The sequence below is a fragment of the Trichechus manatus genome, unplaced genomic scaffold (assembly GCF_000243295.1).
Source record: "Trichechus manatus latirostris isolate Lorelei unplaced genomic scaffold, TriManLat1.0 scaffold00086, whole genome shotgun sequence".
Lineage (NCBI taxonomy): Eukaryota > Metazoa > Chordata > Mammalia > Sirenia > Trichechidae > Trichechus > Trichechus manatus.
The window spans coordinates 10,893,904-10,900,195 of NW_004444022.1; positions in this window are offsets into that span (position 1 = coordinate 10,893,904).

Sequence of the window (6,292 nt, forward strand, 5' to 3'; positions counted from 1 at the left end):
AAAAAAAAAAAAGGTCGAGAAGGGAGAGGGTTGACATATTGTGGGGTTGTTAACCAATGTCATAAAACAATATGTGTACTGACTGTTTAATGAAAAACTATTTGTTCTGTAATTCTTCACCTAAAGTACAATTTAAAAAAATAGTTATTGTGTACCTACTATATACGTAGGCATTATTCTAAGTTCTTGTGATATATAAGTGAACAAGACAAATCAAGATCTTTGTCCCTCAAAAAAAGAAAAAACAACCAAAAAAAAAAAAAACCTCAAACTCTTTGCCGTTGAGTTGATTCTGCCTCATAACGACCCTATAGGACAGAGTAGAACTGCTCCATAGGGTTTCCAAGAAGCAGCAGGTGGATTCGAACTACCAACCTTTTTAGCAGCTGAACACTTAACCTCATGAAGTCTAAGTTCTAGTGGTGGTGGGTTGAGGGAGAGACAACATATATAATAAATAAACAAATTATGTAGTATAATAGATGAAGAAGAGTGAAGTGGTAGCAGAAAAATAGAGCAGGGTATGAAGGATCTGAGTGCTAGGCTGAGATAGGTGGGTTGCAAATTTTAAATTGAGTTTCAGGGTAGGCCTCCTCATTCAGAAGCTGAGATTTGCATATAACTTGAAGAAGGCAAAGGGGTAAGTCATGGGAGTATCTAGGGCAAGGCCATTCTAGGCAGAGGGAACAGTCAGTGCAAAGGCCTTGAGGCGGGAGCATGTTTGGTAGGTTTGAGGTACAGCGAGGAGACTACTGTAGCTGGCATGGAATGAGTGAGCAGAAGAGTAGTAGGAGGGGAAGTGAAAGATAAGGGAGCCCAGATCATGGCTGGTCTTGTAAGGCATTGCTTGGACCTTGGCTTTTACTCAGAGTGAGAAGGAAGCCACTTGAGTATTGAATGACATGATTTTATTTACATTTTTAAAGGATCCTTGTGGCTGCTGTGTTGAGAATAGAATGTAAGTGGATGACGATAGAAGCCTGTGGACTTGTTAATGGATTAAAACCATAATCCAGGTGAGCGATATGGTGGTGAGAGAGGAAAGGAGTGAGGATATCTGCAAGGGAGTGATTATAATGGTTGACCACGGAGCCTGGTGGTGCAGTGGTTAAGAGCTCAGCTGCTAACCCAAAAGTCAGCAGTTCGAATCCACCAGCTGCTCCTTGGAAACCCTATGGGGCAGTTCTACTCTGTTCTGTAGGGTTGCTATGAGTTGACTATGAGGTGGAATCAACTTGATGGCAGTGGATTTGGTTTTTTTGGTAAGGAAGGTAGAGAGGACATTGGAAGGGGTAAGGACTGTGAAAAATTAGTGGGATAATATTCTGCAAGTCCGGTGGGGTTTAAGCATTGTTGGAATGAATTGGGGTATTAGAAGGAATGAGCTTGAAGGTAGGAAGTGGTGGTCACAGGGTGGGATGTATGAAATTAGATTTTGGAGGATTTGTAAGGAAGAACAGGTATAGAGTGTGACCTTGGAAGTGAGTGACTAAGATAGGGTGTAGGACAAGATTATTGGAGGAGAGAAATTCAGGAAGAGGTCAGGGTGTTGAAAGAACTATCTATGAGTGAATTGAAATGGCCAAGAATTAAGATACGAGTTGTGTTTTAGAAAGTCATAGTAAACCAGGAGCTAAAATTGTCAAGCAAGGAGTGGGAATTGCTTAGAAATCAATAGGTGTCATCAGCAATGAGAGGTTGGGGGCGATATAATCTGATGAGATGAGATTCAAAGCTAGGAAATTTTATGGAGGAGAGAGAGAGAGAGAAAGAGAATGTTCAGGAAGCTGCAACAAGGAGCAAGGAGGAAACCTACCCTACTTCCAGACTGAGCTGTACAAAAGATGTGAGAGCAAGAGGAACAAACACTGGCAAGGGATGGACGGGGAGCAGTGTGCTCAGGGAGGAGCCAGGGTTTGTGTTAGAGCTAAAAGGTGAAGGTTACAAGGGGGCTACTGGCCCACTGAAAGGGGAAACCAAGGACTGTCTTTTATGATCCAATTGTGTGTCTCACAGAAAACTTCCCTTTTTTATCCCCCAAATTCAAAATACAAATATTTACTGAATACGTTCAATATACAAAGGACTATACGCAAACACAGGAGTCCCTGGGTGGTGCGAACAGTTAAGCCCTAGGCTGCTAATCAAAAGGTTGATGATTCAAGCCCACACAGAGTCACCTTGGAAGAAAGGCCTGTGATCTACTCCCCAAAAATCAGCCATTAAAAACCCTATGAAGCACAGGTCTACTCTGACACCCATGGAATTGTCATGAGTTGGAATCGACTCAGCAACTGGTTTTTATACAAACACTATGAAGCCTAAGCCACCGTAAGACTTAACTGTGGTGACCTGCCGCACCATATCATTGCCAGTCCCTGAAGATTTTTCCAGTGGACGAAGGGGACATGTGATATGGTTTTACAGAAGAGGGAGGGTTTGGAGGGCTGAGATTCCCTCTGGGCTAGTGGTAAAACCATCTGACTCTTATTTTTCTGGTAACACTGTACTGTTCATACCACCATGGGATCTTTTGATTTCAAAGTTTACTTTTTATTAAGACCTCTTTACAACATCATCACTTAAAAACAGATAATTATAGTTCCCCATAGTTTCTTCTGATTTTGAGCTATATGCTTACATAATTTTTAATTAGTTGTAATTAAAAGGTATTTTTGTTTTACGTTTTACATACAATGTAAAACACTATGTATTGAGTTACCTACGTCATAAAAGAGATCAGTCTTATTCATTTATTTTACAGAGGAGGGAGCAAGCACATAGACGTTTAGCAATTTGACAACTTCCATAACTAGTTAAGGGTAGCAACAGAACCTCAAAAAAAATCTTCTGATTACTAGGCCAGCATTCTTCTGTGGTGTTCTTTCTTCTGTCTTTACAGTTCCTATAGAATGTTTGTAAATTACAGTATTACTAAGAGTCAGAGGGAAGAGAGCAGTGGACTGCAATGATGTTGATCCTGAGGCATTTTATTTACATAAATTTTTGTTATTACCAGTGCTCCTGAAGTCCCTCCTATGTCCCTCTCCCAAAAGTAATCGCTATTCTGACTTCTACCATTATAGATTAGTTCTGCCTGCTTTTGACCTTTACGTAAATTGAATTATGCAGTGTGGATTCCTTTGATTCTTGTTGCTTTTGCTCAACAGTATGTTTGTGAGATTTGCCATTTTGCTAAGAGAAGCGATAGTTTATTTTCATTACTGTATTGTATTCCATAATATATCATAAATCACTTATCTATTCCACCTTAGAAGAACATTTAGATTGTTTTAGTTTTGGGCTATTACATTTAATGCTTCTTTGATGATTTTTATACATATTTTATGATGTACATATTTATGCATATCTATTGAGTATATACGAGGAGAGGAATTGCTGGGTCGTAGGGTATGTATATGTTCAGTTTTAGTAAATACTACCAAAAATTTTTCCATAGTGATTGAAACAATTTGACTTCCTCCTGTTATATATATATATATATATATATATATGAAATATTCATCGGTTCCACATCCTCGCCAACAAGTGATATGGAATCCAATTCACAGGTACCATGGTTTATAAAGGTATAGATTATCTACTATGCGCTGGGAATTATAGTAAGTGATGCAGGTAATAAAAAAGAAAACGTATGATGTGGTTTCTGTCTTTGAGCTTCTTCTATCTACTCTAGTTATTATAACTAAAACTTATGACAAAAATAAAAGTCAACTCAAGGTAGTGTTTAATAGAATGCTAAATTCTAGGGTTAAGCTAGGAACGCAACATTTATTAATATTTTTTGTGATTCAGTTTTGGTTGCAATATTTGATTTTTTTTTTTTTAAAGTATGGGCAACAGAAAATGACAGTAGTCTTAATAGAAAAATAAATGAGTTAGTTAAACCAAACATTTGATGAAATTTATTTTGGTATGTTTCTGAAAGTCATATTAATTTTTCATTTCTAAGTTTTCCTTTGTACGAACATTTCTGTTGGAATTACTTGTATCATCAAACAGTAGGAGTAGGAAGAACTAATACTGGAAAAGTTGCTACTTCTTTCCACAATCTCACAGATTTGGAAAAGGCTTTCTCCATCATTTCTGGTAAATATTATTCCCTCCCTTGATTTTCTTCAATTACATCCTATAGGTGTCGCCTTGTTTTTTTTTCTTCTTTTAATCTAAGCTGTCATAGTCTCAGGGGTTCCTCCAGTCTCTGTCAGACCAGTAAGTCTGGCCTTTTTTTGGGAATTTGAATTTTGTTCTACATTTTTTTCCCACTCTGTCAGGGACTGTCTGTTGTCATCCCTGTCAGAGTGGTTGGTGGTGGTAGCTGGGCACCATCTAGTTTTTCTAGGCTCAGGCTGGTGGAGTGCAATATTTTTTAAAGAAGGAAAAAAGATACAGAACATATCATAAAAGAGTGTGGTTTTCATTTTTACCTCTAGGTTTAATCATGAGAGCACTGTCTTTTTAAGATGCGCGTAAGGGAAGGAGATGAGATTAATGAACAGGCAAGGGTATTTTTTTTAAAATGAAGTTTTCTTTAAATAATTAAAAATATGCATTTATTCAAAAAAATATGTGAATCTGAAATTTCATAATTTCAGTTGAAACCTGGGATTCCTCTCATACTGACGTCCTGAATGATATGAACTGGCAACTGTTTTTCAGGAAAAAGCCCACTCTCCTTTTTCTTGTGTTAGCTTATTCCTTAAGCTACAGTCTTTAAACTTCTAACATGTACTGAATTACTTTTAATTTTTTAAACTTTAGCACAGGGAGTCTAGGATTTTCTTTCTCTTCCTATGTTGTTTAATTTACATCTGACTTGCAATTTCCTGTGACTGAGGGGCTGATCTAAGTTATCTTCTTAAAATAGATGCCTAAAAATAAGACTTGTTTTTTCTTTCTAAACAATACAAACACTATGTAATATCCAGGAACAGTTTTATTCTTTCTTATTTAAAAACTCATTTAAATTGTCTTTGATTAATCATAAACAGCTTTTTGTGAAAATGTTTATTTGTAAGCAAAACAATGTTTAAGTAGAACTAACATGTTCACTGTCCTTTTAGATGCTTAAGTCATTTGAACCTTCTCTCCCTCGCCCCACCTTTATCACCTAAACGTTATCCACTTTTGTGACTCATCTGGACCACTGGTAAAGCTTTCACATTGGTCCTTCTGTTTTCACTCTTGTCTTCTCACAATCAGTTCACCACACAGCAGCTAGAATGATCTTAGAGAAATATAAATTCAGTTATGTTGTGCTCCTTTTCAAAACCCTCCAAGTGCTTCCTCTTGCTGTCAGAATAAAGTCTAACTTCTGTACTTTGGCCCACAAAAACCAAATGATGTATACCCTGCCTCTCTCCTACCATTCTTCTCCATGCTCATTCAACTCCAGCTATACTGCTGCTTGCTCTTCTTTGAACATACCAAGCTTATTCCCCAATGTGGGCCTTTTCCCTTGCTATTCCTTTGCCTGGGATGATTTCCCCCAGATACTCTTCAAGAATCACTCTCTCAACAGATCTCTGCCCAAATACCACTTTTTCAGAGACTCCTTTGATCACGACCTCTTCCCATCACTTGTTATTTGACTCACTTGCCTATGCCAAGAAATTTGGAAGACAGCTACCAGCCAACCGGCTGGAAGAGATCTATATTTGTGCCCATTCCAAATAAACGTGATGCAACAGAATGCGGAAATTATTGAATGATGTTATTAATATCACATGCAAGTAAAATTTTTCTGAAGATCATTAAAAAATGGATGCAGCAGTACATCAACAGAGAACTGCCAAGAATTCAAGCTGGATTCAGATGAGGATGTGGAACGAGGGATATCATTGCTGATGTCACATGGATCTTGGCTAAAAGCAGAGAATACCAGAAAGATGTTTACCTGTATTTTATTGACTATGCAAAGGCATTCGACTGTGTGGATCATAACAAATTACAGATAACATTGCGAAAACTGAGAATTCCAGAACACTTAATTGTGCTCATGAGGAACCAGTACATAGACTAAGAGACAGTTGTCTGAATAGAACAAGGGGACACTGCATGGTTTAAAATCTGAAAAACGTGTGTGTCAGAGTTGTATTCTTTCACCATACTTAATCTGTATGCCAGGCAAATAATCCGAGAAGCTGGACTGTATAAAGAAGAATGTGGCATCAGGGTTGGAGGAAGACTCATTAACAACCTATGTTATGCAGATGACACAGCCTTGCTTGCTGAAAGTGAAGAGGACTTGAAGCACTTACTGATGAAGATC